Source organism: Hydractinia symbiolongicarpus, chromosome 3, assembly GCF_029227915.1.
Source record: "Hydractinia symbiolongicarpus strain clone_291-10 chromosome 3, HSymV2.1, whole genome shotgun sequence".
NCBI lineage: Eukaryota > Metazoa > Cnidaria > Hydrozoa > Anthoathecata > Hydractiniidae > Hydractinia > Hydractinia symbiolongicarpus.
The window spans coordinates 35,672,924-35,685,184 of record NC_079877.1 but is presented as its reverse complement, the minus strand read 5'-3'; positions in this window follow the sequence as shown (position 1 = coordinate 35,685,184).

The following is a 12,261-nucleotide window of genomic DNA, read 5'->3' as shown; positions in this document are numbered from 1 at the left end:
TAGGAATTCCTCACGCTTTTGTATAGAAGTGGTTGAACGACTTTCACTACTAATGGTGACAGTTTGAAAACTTTTTTTAGGAAGATTCAGATATGGTATTTCCCTTTCTTTTAGTGACTTACGTGTAGGGTAAACATAAAATTGATCAGGCGAGAAATGACGTTCGCAAATATATAACTTGAAGGTATCAATACGCTTTCTCAGCTGCTTATCAATCACACGATCCTTTGTTATGATGTTGATCAATTTCTCACCCCATGTCTTGTTGAAATCACTATTTGGCAAAGGAACTTTGAAAATACTTATATCCTTATGTCTTCTGGAAGTGGAACAACCAAATATTGCGCAATTTTCCCCAGGCATATTAGAATAAACATCAAACTGTTATGAAATCAAACCAAAACATACAGGCAATTATACGCCATTTTGAACTTCTGTGCAGGATCGGAGATCTGGGTGCGAGCTTCATTTGCTTGCAAAAACATAAAACAATAGGCCATTGTTTGTCACCAGACTATCTTTTTTTCTTATGACTATGGTATTATTTTTGATCCATGTGCGTTTCATGTGTTTTTTTAACATACAGCGTTGACAGATAATAGTCGCAGGTAAAATAATCTGCCCCTAAACTATTGCATCTTCACTGTTAAATAAAACTACCAGAAGCTGATAAAAATTACGTTGTCTATTTGTGCTAAGGTTGCTCGGTGTATCTTTCATTTACCGCATTTACAGCTATTTTTTCGTAACATCTGGTATCGTCTATCGTCTTCAGTGCAGAAGTTTCTTCTCTGCTGACGATTGCATCAGTTAGATGGAATTACGAAATTGGTTTTAAGCATTTGTAATGTAAAGTACACGTACCACGAAGAAGAAACATTTGCATTTGTTCGGTGATGTTCATACTGGTACATATACCACAGAACAGCTGGTATATACAGCACAGAATAGTTGGTATATACATCCTATTTTTTGGCCTGTATTAACACTGGATGGTCTCAATCTGATTATCTTTGATCTGACTATTTTTACCACTTCGGTCAACCTCAACCGTATTTTAAAATTCCGTTTTTCGAAATATTTTATAGTGATTTTTTCCTCTTGATCGAACTATGCTGCAAAAATGTAATCAACTTAAGGGGCTAAAATCTCCAGTCGACCTATGTGCTTAAAATTGACATGATCAGTTGAAATGGTTATACAAGTTACCATTGCTATAAGCCTACAGCAACCAATCAATATCATTGCGTCTCTTGAAATTCGTGGGTATTATTTATATTCCATGTGCGTTTCATTTGTTTTTTAACATACAGCGTTGTCAGATAATAGTCGCTGGTAAAGTAATCTTCGTCTAAACTATTGCATCTTCACTGTTAAATGAAACTACCATAAGCTGATAAAAATTACGTTGTCTATTTGTGCTAAGGTTGCTCGGTGTATCTTTCATTTACCGCATTTACGGCTATTTTTTCGTAACCTCTGGTGTTGTCTATCATCTTGAATGCAGAATTTTCTTCTCTGCTGACGATTGCATCAGTAAGATGGAATTCTGAAATTGATTTTAAGCATTTCTAATTTGAGGTACACGTACCAAGAACAAAAAGCTACTGCATTTGTTCGGTTATGTTCATACTGGTATATACAGCACATAATAGTTGGTATATACAGCACAGAATTGTTGGTATATACATACTATTTTTGGCCTGTATTAACACTGGATGGTCTCAATCTGCTTAACTTCGATATGATTATTTTTAACACTTAGGTCAACCGTATTTTCAAATTCCGTTTTTCGAAATATTTTATAGTGATTGTTTCCTGTTGATGGACCTAAGCTGCAAAAATGTGATCGACCTAAGGGGCTAAAACTCCTGTCGACCTATGTGCTTAAAATTAACATGATCAGTTGACATGGCTATACCAGTTACCATTGCTAGAAACCTACAGCAACCAATCAATATCATTGCGTTTTTTGAAATTAGTGTGTTTTATTTCTAATCCATGTGCGTTTCATGTGTTTTTTAACATACAGCGTTGTCAAATAATAGTCGCATGTAAAGTATTCTTCCCCTAAACTATTGCGCCTGCGCTATTAAATAAAACTGCCTTAAGCTGAAAAAGTTACCTTATGTTCACTTTTGCTAAGGTTGTCTGGTGTATCTTTCATTTACTGCATTTACAGCTAGTTTTTTGTAACATCTGGTATCGTCTATCGTCTACAGTGCAAAAGTTTCTTTTCTGCTGACTATTGCATCAGTAAAATATAATTACGAAATTGGTTTTAAGCATTTGTAATGTGAAGTACACGTACCAGGAAGAAGAAACTTTTGCATTTGTTCGGTGATGTTCATACTGGTACACACAGCACAGAACAGCTGGTATATACGTTCTATTCTTTGGCCTGTATTGATATTGAATGCTCTCAATCTGATTATCTTTGATTTGACTATTTTTAACACTTCGGTCAACCGTATTTTAAAATTCCGTTTTTCGAAATATTTTATAGTGATTGTTTCCTGTTGATGGACCTAAGCTGCAAAAATGTGATCGACTTAACCCTATTCGGTCCGGGGTTTTTCGAACATACTATGACCGGGGGGGTGGTTTCCGCCCCCCCTCAATAACTTTCCATAGGATTGCTCAAAAGGAATCAAACCTGGCACACTTATAGTACGTCACAAAAGGAACAAAATGGCAGCAATAAATTTTTGCTTGCGTCAGCACATTTTCTGTGACGTCATCAAAAGCTTGAAATTTGTTAAAAATGCCAGTATCTGCTTAAAATTTAATTACTTTTGTTCTAGACCGAATTTTTACATTCTGTTTGCAGTTTCTGAAAGCTAAATAAAAGTCATTTAACATATCTTCCGGTTTTTACATGAATCGGGTAAAAAATTGCCAAAAAGTGCCCGAAAATCCGCTTTTTTCCGATTTTTGGGTAAAATCCGACAAAATCGGGAAATCGGATTAGTCACGTGTGCAAATTATTCAAAATGATTCTTCTTGATGAAACAAAGTTATGTTGCAAGTTTCAAGTTCTAAGGATAATCTTAACTGGAGTTATTATATTTTCCCCATTATAAGGATTTCATAGATATTTTTAGGGGTACTTTCGAGTAATGGCCAATATCAAAGCCTCTGAAAGGTATGAGACCTAAAAATTTAGCATGCAGGTGTCTAATAGATAAATATTGAAACTCAGTAAGTATCATAGCCATATAACAAACCAATCAGGAATTATTAAAAAAAAACCATCAGAGGGGGTGGAATCCACCGCCCCCCGGACCGAATAGGGCTAAGGGGCTAAAACTCCAGTCGACCTATGTGCTTAAAATTAACATGATCAGTTGACATGGCTATACCAGTTACCATTGCTAGAAGCCTACTGCAACCAATCAATGTCATTGCGTCTCTTGAAATTCGTGTGTATTATTTCTAATCCATGTGCGTTTCATGTGTTTTTTAACATACAGCGTTGTTAGATAATAGTTGCAGGTAAAGTATTCTTCCCCTAAACTATTCCATCTTCACTATTAAATGAAATTACCTTAAGCTGATAAAAATTACGTTGTCTATTTGTGCTAAGGTTGCTCGGTGTATCTTTCATTTGTCGCATATACAGCTAATTTTTCGTAACCTCTGGTGTTGTCTATCGTCTTGAATGCAGAATTTTCCTCTCTGCTGAAGATTGCATCAGTAAGATGGAATTACGAAATTGGTTTTAAGCATTTGTAATGTGAAGTAAGAAGAAATTTTCGTATTTGTTTGGTGATGTTCATACTGGTACATACGGCACGGAACAGCTGATATACACGTTCTATTCTTTGGCCTGTATTACATTGAATGCTCTCAATCTGATTATCTTTAATCTGCCACTTTTTAACACTTTGAAATTACGTTTTTCGAAATATTTTATAGTGATTGTTTCCTCTTGATCGAACTGTGCTGCAAAAAAGTAATCAACTTAAGGGGCTAAAATCTCCAGTCGACCTATGTGATTAAAATTGACATGTTGATTTCTTCTCTGCTGACGATTACATCAGTAAGATGGAATTCTGAAATTGATTTTAAGCATTTCTAATTTGAAGTACACGTACCAAGAACAAAAAGCTTCTGCATTTGTTTGGTTATGTTCATACTGGTATATACAGCACATAATAGTTGGTATATACAGCACAGAATAGTTGGTATATACGTCCTATTTTTTTGCCTGTATTAACACTGGATGGTCTCAATCTTCTTAACTTCGATATGATTATTTTTAACACTTAGGTCAACCGTATTTTCAAATTCCGTTTTTCGAAATATTTTATAGTGATTGTTTCCTGTTGATGGACCTAAGCTTCAAAAATGTGATCGACCTAAGGGGCTAAAACTCCAGTCGACATATGTGCTTAAAAATGACATGTTCAATTGACATGGCTATACAAGTTACCACTGCTAGAAGACTACAGCAACCAATCAATATCATTGCGTTTTTTGATATTTGTGTGTATTATTTCTAATCCATGTGCGTTTCATGTGTTTTTTTAACATACAGCGTTGTCAGGTAATAGTCGCAGGTAAAGTAATCTGCCCCTAAACTATTTCATCTTTACTATTAAATGAAACTGCCTTAAGCTGATAAAAATTTGATAAAAATTACGTTGTCTATTTGTGCTAAGGTTGCTCCGTGTATCTTTCATTTACCGCATTTACAGCTAGTTTTTCGTAACATCTGGTATCGTCTATCGTCTTCAGTGCAGAAGTTTCTTCTCTGCTGACGATTGCATCAGTAAGATGGAATTACGAAATTGGTTTTAAGCATTTGTAATGTGAAGTACACGTATCGGGAAGAACAAATTTTCGCATTTGTTCGGTGATGTTCATACTGGTAAATACAGCACAGAACAGCTGATATATACGTTCTATTCTTTGGTCTGTATTGACATTAGATGCTCTCAATCTGATTATCTTTGATCTGCCAATTTTTAACACTTAGGTCAACCGTATTTCAAAATTCCGTTTTTCGAAGTATTTTGTAGTGATTGTTTCCTCTTGATCGAGCTATGCTGCAAAAATGTGATCGACTTAAGGGGCTAAAATCTCCAGTCGACCTATGTGATTAAAATTGACATGATCAGTTGACATGGTTATACAAGTTACCATTGCTAGAAGACTACAGAAACCAATCAATATCACTGCGTCTCTTGAAATTCGTGTGTATTATTTCTAATCCATGTGCGTTTCATGTGTTTTTTAACCTACAGCGTTGTCAGATAATAGTCGCAGGTGAAGTAATCTGCCCCTAAACTATTGCATCTTCACTATTAAATAAAACTGCTTTAAGCTGATAAAAATTTGATAAAAATTACGTTGTCTATTTGTGCTAAGGTTGCTCCGTGTATCTTTCATTTACCGCATTTACAGCTAGTTTTTCGTAACATCTGGTATCGTCTATCGTCTTCAGTGCAGAAGTTTCTTCTCTGCTGACGATTGCATCAGTAAGATGGAATTATGAAATTGGTTTTAAGCATTTGTAATGTGAAGTACACGTATCGGGAAGAGCAAATTTTCGCATTTGTTCGGTGATGTTCATACTGGTAAATACAGAACGATTGCATCAGTAAGATGGAATTACGAAATTGGTTTTAGGCATTTGTAATGTGAAGTACACGTACCAGGAAGAACAAATTTTCGCATTTGTTCAGTGATGTTCATACTGGTAAATACAGCACAGAACAGCTTTTTCGAAGTATTTTATAGTGATTGTTTCCTCTTGATCGACCTATGCTGCAAAAATGTGATCGACTTAAGGGGCTAAAATCTCCAGTCGACCTATGTGATTAAAATTGACATGATCAGTTGACATGGTTATACAAGTTACCATTGCTAGAAGACTACAGAAACCAATCAATATCACTGCGTCTCTTGAAATTCGTGTGTATTATTTCTAATCCATGTGCGTTTCATGTGTTTTTTAACCTACAGCGTTGTCAGATATTAGTCGCTGGTAAAGTAATCTTCCTCTAAACTAATGCATCTTCACTATTAAATGAGACTGCCGTAAGCTGATAAAAATTACGTTGTCTATTTGTGCTAAGGTTGCTTGGTGTATCTTTCATTTACCGCATATACAGCCAATTTTTCGTAACCTATGGTGTTGTCTATCGTCTTGACTGCAGAATTTTCTTCTCTTCTGACGATTACATCAGTAAGATGTAATTCTGAAATTGATTTTAAGCATTTCTGATTTGAAGTAGACGTACCAAGAAGTAAAAACTTCTTCATTTGTTCGGTTATGTTCATACTGGTATATACAGCACAGAACAACTGGTATATATGTTCTATTCTTTGGCCTGTATTGACATTAGATGCTCTCAATCTGATTATCTTTGATCTGACTATTTTTAACACTTAGGTCAACCGTATTTTAAAATTCCGTTTTTCGAAATATTTTATAGTGATTGTTTCCTCTTGATCGACCTAAGCTGCAATAATGTGATCGACCTAAGGGGCTAAAATCTCCAGTCGACCTATGTGCTTACAATTAACATGATCAGTTGACATGGCTATACAAGTTACCATTGCTAGAAGACTACAGCAACCAATCAATATCACTGCGTCTCTTGAAATTCGTGTGTATTATTTCTAATCCATGTGCGTTTCATGTGTTTTTTAACCTACAGCGTTGTCAGATAATAGTCGCAGGTAAAGTAATCTGCCCTTAAACTATTGCATCTTCACTTTTAAATGAGACTGCCGTAAGCTGATAAAAATTACGTTGTCTATTTGTGCTAAGGTTGCTCGGTGTATCTTTCATTTACCGCATATACAGCCAATTTTTCGTAACCTATGGTGTTGTCTATCGTCTTGACTGCAGAATTTTCTTCTCTTCTGACGATTACATCAGTAAGATGGAATTCTGAAATTGATTTTAAGCATTTCTGATTTGAAGTAGACGTACCAAGAAGTAAAAACTTCTTCATTTGTTCGGTTATGTTCATACTGGTATATACAGCACAGAACAACTGGTATATATGTTCTATTCTTTGGCCTGTATTGACATTAGATGCTGTCAATCTGATTATCTTTGATCTGACTATTTTTAACACTTAGGTCAACCGTATTTTAAAATTCCGATTTTCGAAATATTTTATAGTGATTGTTTCCTCTTGATCGACCTAAGCTGCAATAATGTGATCGACCTAAGGGGCTAAAATCTCCAGTCGACCTATGTGATTAAAATTGACATGATCAGTTGACATGGCTATACCAGTTACCATTGCTAGAAGACTACAGCGTTGTCTATTTGTGCTAAGGTTGCTCGGTGTATCTTTCATTTACCGCATATACAGCCAATTTTTCGTAACCTATGGTGTTGTCTATCGTCTTGACTGCAGAATTTTCTTCTCTTCTGACGATTACATCAGTAAGATGGAATTCTGAAATTGATTTTAAGCATTTCTGATTTGAAGTAGACGTACCAAGAAGTAAAAACTTCTTCATTTGTTCGGTTATGTTCATACTGGTATATACAGCACAGAACAACTGGTATATATGTTCTATTCTTTGGCTTGTATTGACATTAGATGCTCTCAATCTGATTATCTTTGATCTGACTATTTTTAACACTTAGGTCAACCGTATTTTAAAATTCCGTTTTTCGAAATATTTTATAGTGATTGTTTCCTCTTGATCGACCTAAGCTGCAAAAATTTGATCGACTTAAGGGGCTAAAATCTCCAGTCGACCTATGTGATTAAAATTGACATGATCAGTTGACATGGTTATACAAGTTACCATTGCTAGAAGACTACAGAAACCAATCAATATCACTGCGTCTCTTGAAATTCGTGTGTATTATTTCTAATCCATGTGCGTTTCATGTGTTTTTTAACCTACAGCGTTGTCAGATATTAGTCGCTGGTAAAGTAATCTTCCTCTAAACTAATGCATCTTCACTATTAAATGAGACTGCCGGAAGCTGATAAAAATTACGTTGTCTATTTGTGCTAAGGTTGCTCGGTGTATCTTTCATTTACCGCATATACAGCCAATTTTTCGTAACCTATGGTGTTGTCTATCGTCTTGACTGCAGAATTTTCTTCTCTTCTGACGATTACATCAGTAAGATGGAATTCTGAAATTGATTTTAAGCATTTCTGATTTGAAGTAGACGTACCAGGAAGTAAAAACTTCTTCATTTGTTCGGTTATGTTCATACTGGTATACACAGCACAGAACAGCTGATATATACGTTCTATTCTTTGGCCTGTATTGACATTAGATGCTCTCAATCTGATTATCTTTGATCTGACTATTTTTAACACTTAGGTCAACCGTATTTTAAAATTCCGTTTTTCGAAATATTTTATAGTGATTGTTTCCTCTTGATCGACGTAAGCTGCAATAATGTGATCGACCTAAGGGGCTAAAATCTCCAGTCGACCTATGTGCTTAAAATTAACATGATCAGTTGACATGGCTATACCAGTTACCATTGCTAGAAGACTACAGCAACCAATCAATATCACTGCGTCTCTTGAAATTCGTGTGTATTATTTCTAATCCATGTGCGTTTCATGTGTTTTTTAACCTACAGCGTTGTCAGATAATAGTCGCAGGTAAAGTAATCTGCCCCTAAACTATTGCATCTTCACTATTAAATGAGACTGCCGGAAGCTGATAAAAATTACGTTGTCTATTTGTGCTAAGGTTGCTCGGTGTATCTTTCATTTACCGCATATACAGCCAATTTTTCGTAACCTATGGTGTTGTCTATCGTCTTGACTGCAGAATTTTCTTCTCTTCTGACGATTACATCAGTAAGATGGAATTCTGAAATTGATTTTAAGCATTTCTGATTTGAAGTAGACGTACCAAGAAGTAAAAACTTCTTCATTTGTTCGGTTATGTTCATACTGGTATATACAGCACTGAACAACTGGTATATATGTTCTATTCTTTGGCCTGTATTGGCATTAGATGCTCTCAATCTGATTATCTTTGATCTGACTATTTTTAACACTTAGGTCAACCGTATTTTAAAATTCCGATTTTCGAAATATTTTATAGTGATTGTTTCCTCTTGATCGACCTAAGCTGCAATAATGTGATCGACCTAATGGGCTAAAATCTCCAGTCGACCTATGTGCTTAAAATTAACATGATGAGTTGACATGGCTATACCAGTTACCATTGCTAGAAGACTACAGCGTTGTCTATTTGTGCTAAGGTTGCTCGGTGTATCTTTCATTTACCGCATATACAGCCAATTTTTCGTAACCTATGGTGTTGTCTATCGTCTTGACTGCAGAATTTTCTTCTCTTCTGACGATTACATCAGTAAGATGGAATTCTGAAATTGATTTTAAGCATTTCTGATTTGAAGTAGACGTACCAAGAAGTAAAAACTTCTTCATTTGTTCGGTTATGTTCATACTGATATATACAGCACAGAACAACTGGTATATATGTTCTATTCTTTGGCCTGTATTGACATTAGATGCTCTCAATCTGATTATCTTTGATCTGACTATTTTTAACACTTAGGTCAACCGTATTTTAAAATTCCGTTTTTCGAAATATTTTATAGTGATTGTTTCCTCTTGATCGACCTAAGCTGCAAAAATTTGATCGACTTAAGGGGCTAAAATCTCCAGTCGACCTATGTGATTAAAATTGACATGATCAGTTGACATGGTTATACAAGTTACCATTGCTAGAAGACTACAGAAACCAATCAATATCACTGCGTCTCTTGAAATTCGTGTGTATTATTTCTAATCCATGTGCGTTTCATGTGTTTTTTAACCTACAGCGTTGTCAGATATTAGTCGCTGGTAAAGTAATCTTCCTCTAAACTAATGCATCTTCACTATTAAATGAGACTGCCGTAAGCTGATAAAAAAATTACGTTGTCTATTTGTGCTAAGGTTGCTCGGTGTATCTTTCATTTACCGCATATACAGCCAATTTTTCGTAACCTATGGTGTTGTCTATCATCTTGACTGCAGAATTTTCTTCTCTTCTGACGATTACATCAGTAAGATAGAATTCTGAAATTGATTTTAAGCATTTCTGATTTGAAGTAGACGTACCAAGAAGTAAAAACTTCTTCATTTGTTCGGTTATGTTCATACTGGTATATACAGCACAGAACAACTGGTATATATGTTCTATTCTTTGGCCTGTATTGACATTAGATGCTCTCAATCTGATTATCTTTGATCTGACTATTTTTAACACTTAGGTCAACCGTATTTTAAAATTCCGTTTTTCGAAATATTTTATAGTGATTGTTTCCTCTTGATCGACCTAAGCTGCAATAATGTGATCGACCTAAGGGGCTAAAATCTCCAGTCGACCTATGTGATTAAAATTGACATGATCAGTTGACATGGTTATACAAGTTACCATTGCTAGAAGACTACAGCAACCAATCAATATCACTGCGTCTCTTGAAATTCGTGTGTATTATTTCTAATCCATGTGCGTTTCATGTGTTTTTTAACCTACAGCGTTGTCAGATAATAGTCGCAGGTAAAGTAATCTGCCCCTAAACTATTGCATCTTCACTATTAAATGAGACTGCCGTAAGCTGATAAAAATTACGTTGTCTATCTGTGCTAAGGTTGCTCGGTGTATCTTTCATTTACCGCATATACAGCCAATTTTTCGTAACCTATGGTGTTGTCTATCGTCTTGACTGCAGAATTTTCTTCTCTTCTGACGATTACATCAGTAAGATGGAATTCTGAAATTGATTTTAAGCATTTCTAATTTGAAGTACACGTACCAAGAACAAAAAGCTTCTGCATTTGTTCGGTTATGTTCATACTGGTATATACAGCACATAATAGTTGGTATATACAGCACAGATTAGTTGGTATATACATCCTGTTTTTTTGCCTGTATTAACACTGGATGGTCTCAATCTGCTTAACTTCGATATGATTATTTTTAACACTTAGGTCAACCGTATTTTTAAATTCCGTTTCTCAAAATATTTTATAGTGATTGTTTCCTGTTGATGGACCTAAGCTGCAAAAATGTGATCGACCTAAGGGGCTAAAACTCTAGTCGACCTATGTGCTTAAAATTAACATGATCAGTTGACATGGCTATACCAGTTACCATTGCTAGAACCCTGCAGCAACCAATCAATATCATTGCGTTTTTTGAAATTCGTGTGTTTTATTTCTAATCCATGGGCGTTTCATGTGTTTTTTTAACATACAGCGTTGTCAGATAATAGTCGCAGGTAAAGTAATCTTCCCCTAAACTATTGCACCTGCACTATTTAATAAAACTGCCTTAAGCTGAGAAAGTTACCTTATGTTCACTTTTGCTAAGGTTGTCCTGTGTATCTTTCATTTACCGCATTTACAGCTAGTTTTTCGTAACATCTGGTATCGTCTGTCATCTTCAGTGTAGAAGTTTCTTCTCTGCTGAGGATTGCATCAGTGAGATGGAATTACGAAAATGGTTTTAAGCATTTGTAATGTGAAGATCACGTACCAGGAAGAAGAAACTTTTGCATTTGTTCGGTGATGTTCATACTGGTAGATGCAGCACAGAACAGCTGGTATATACGTTCTATTCTTTGGCCTGTATTGACATTAGATGCTCTCAATCCGCTTTTTTTTATATGACTATTTTTAACACTAAGGTCAACCGTATTTTAAGTTTCCATTTTTCAAAATATTTTATAGTGATTGTTTCCTCTTGATCGACCTATGCTGCAAAAATGTGATCGACTTAAGGGGGATAAAATCTCCAGTCGACCTATGTGATTAAAATTGACATGATCAGTTGACATGGTTATACAAGTTACCATTGCTAGAAGACTACAGCAACCAATCAATATCACTCCGTCTCTTGAAATTCGTGTGTATTATTTATAATCCATGTTCGTTTCATGTGTTTTTTAACATACAGCATTGTCAGATAATAGTCGCTGGTAAAGTAATCTTCGTCTAAACTATTGCATCTTCACTATTAAATGAGACTGCCGTAAGCTGATAAAAATTACGTTGTCTATTTGTGCTAAGGGCTTAATTAATCTGACAAGCACTCATGCAATTGTAAATATGCATTAAAAATCTTCAAATATATTCCATATTAATTATTTCTTATTTAATTTCCCCTTATATATAAGTATAATGGCCTGATAATTTCTGTTTCTGTAACTAGACCTGATCTTTACACCAATGCAGTATATCATGCTTAAGTCCAGCTCTAGCTAGGTACCAAGCTAGCCTAATTGCTATTTTTTGA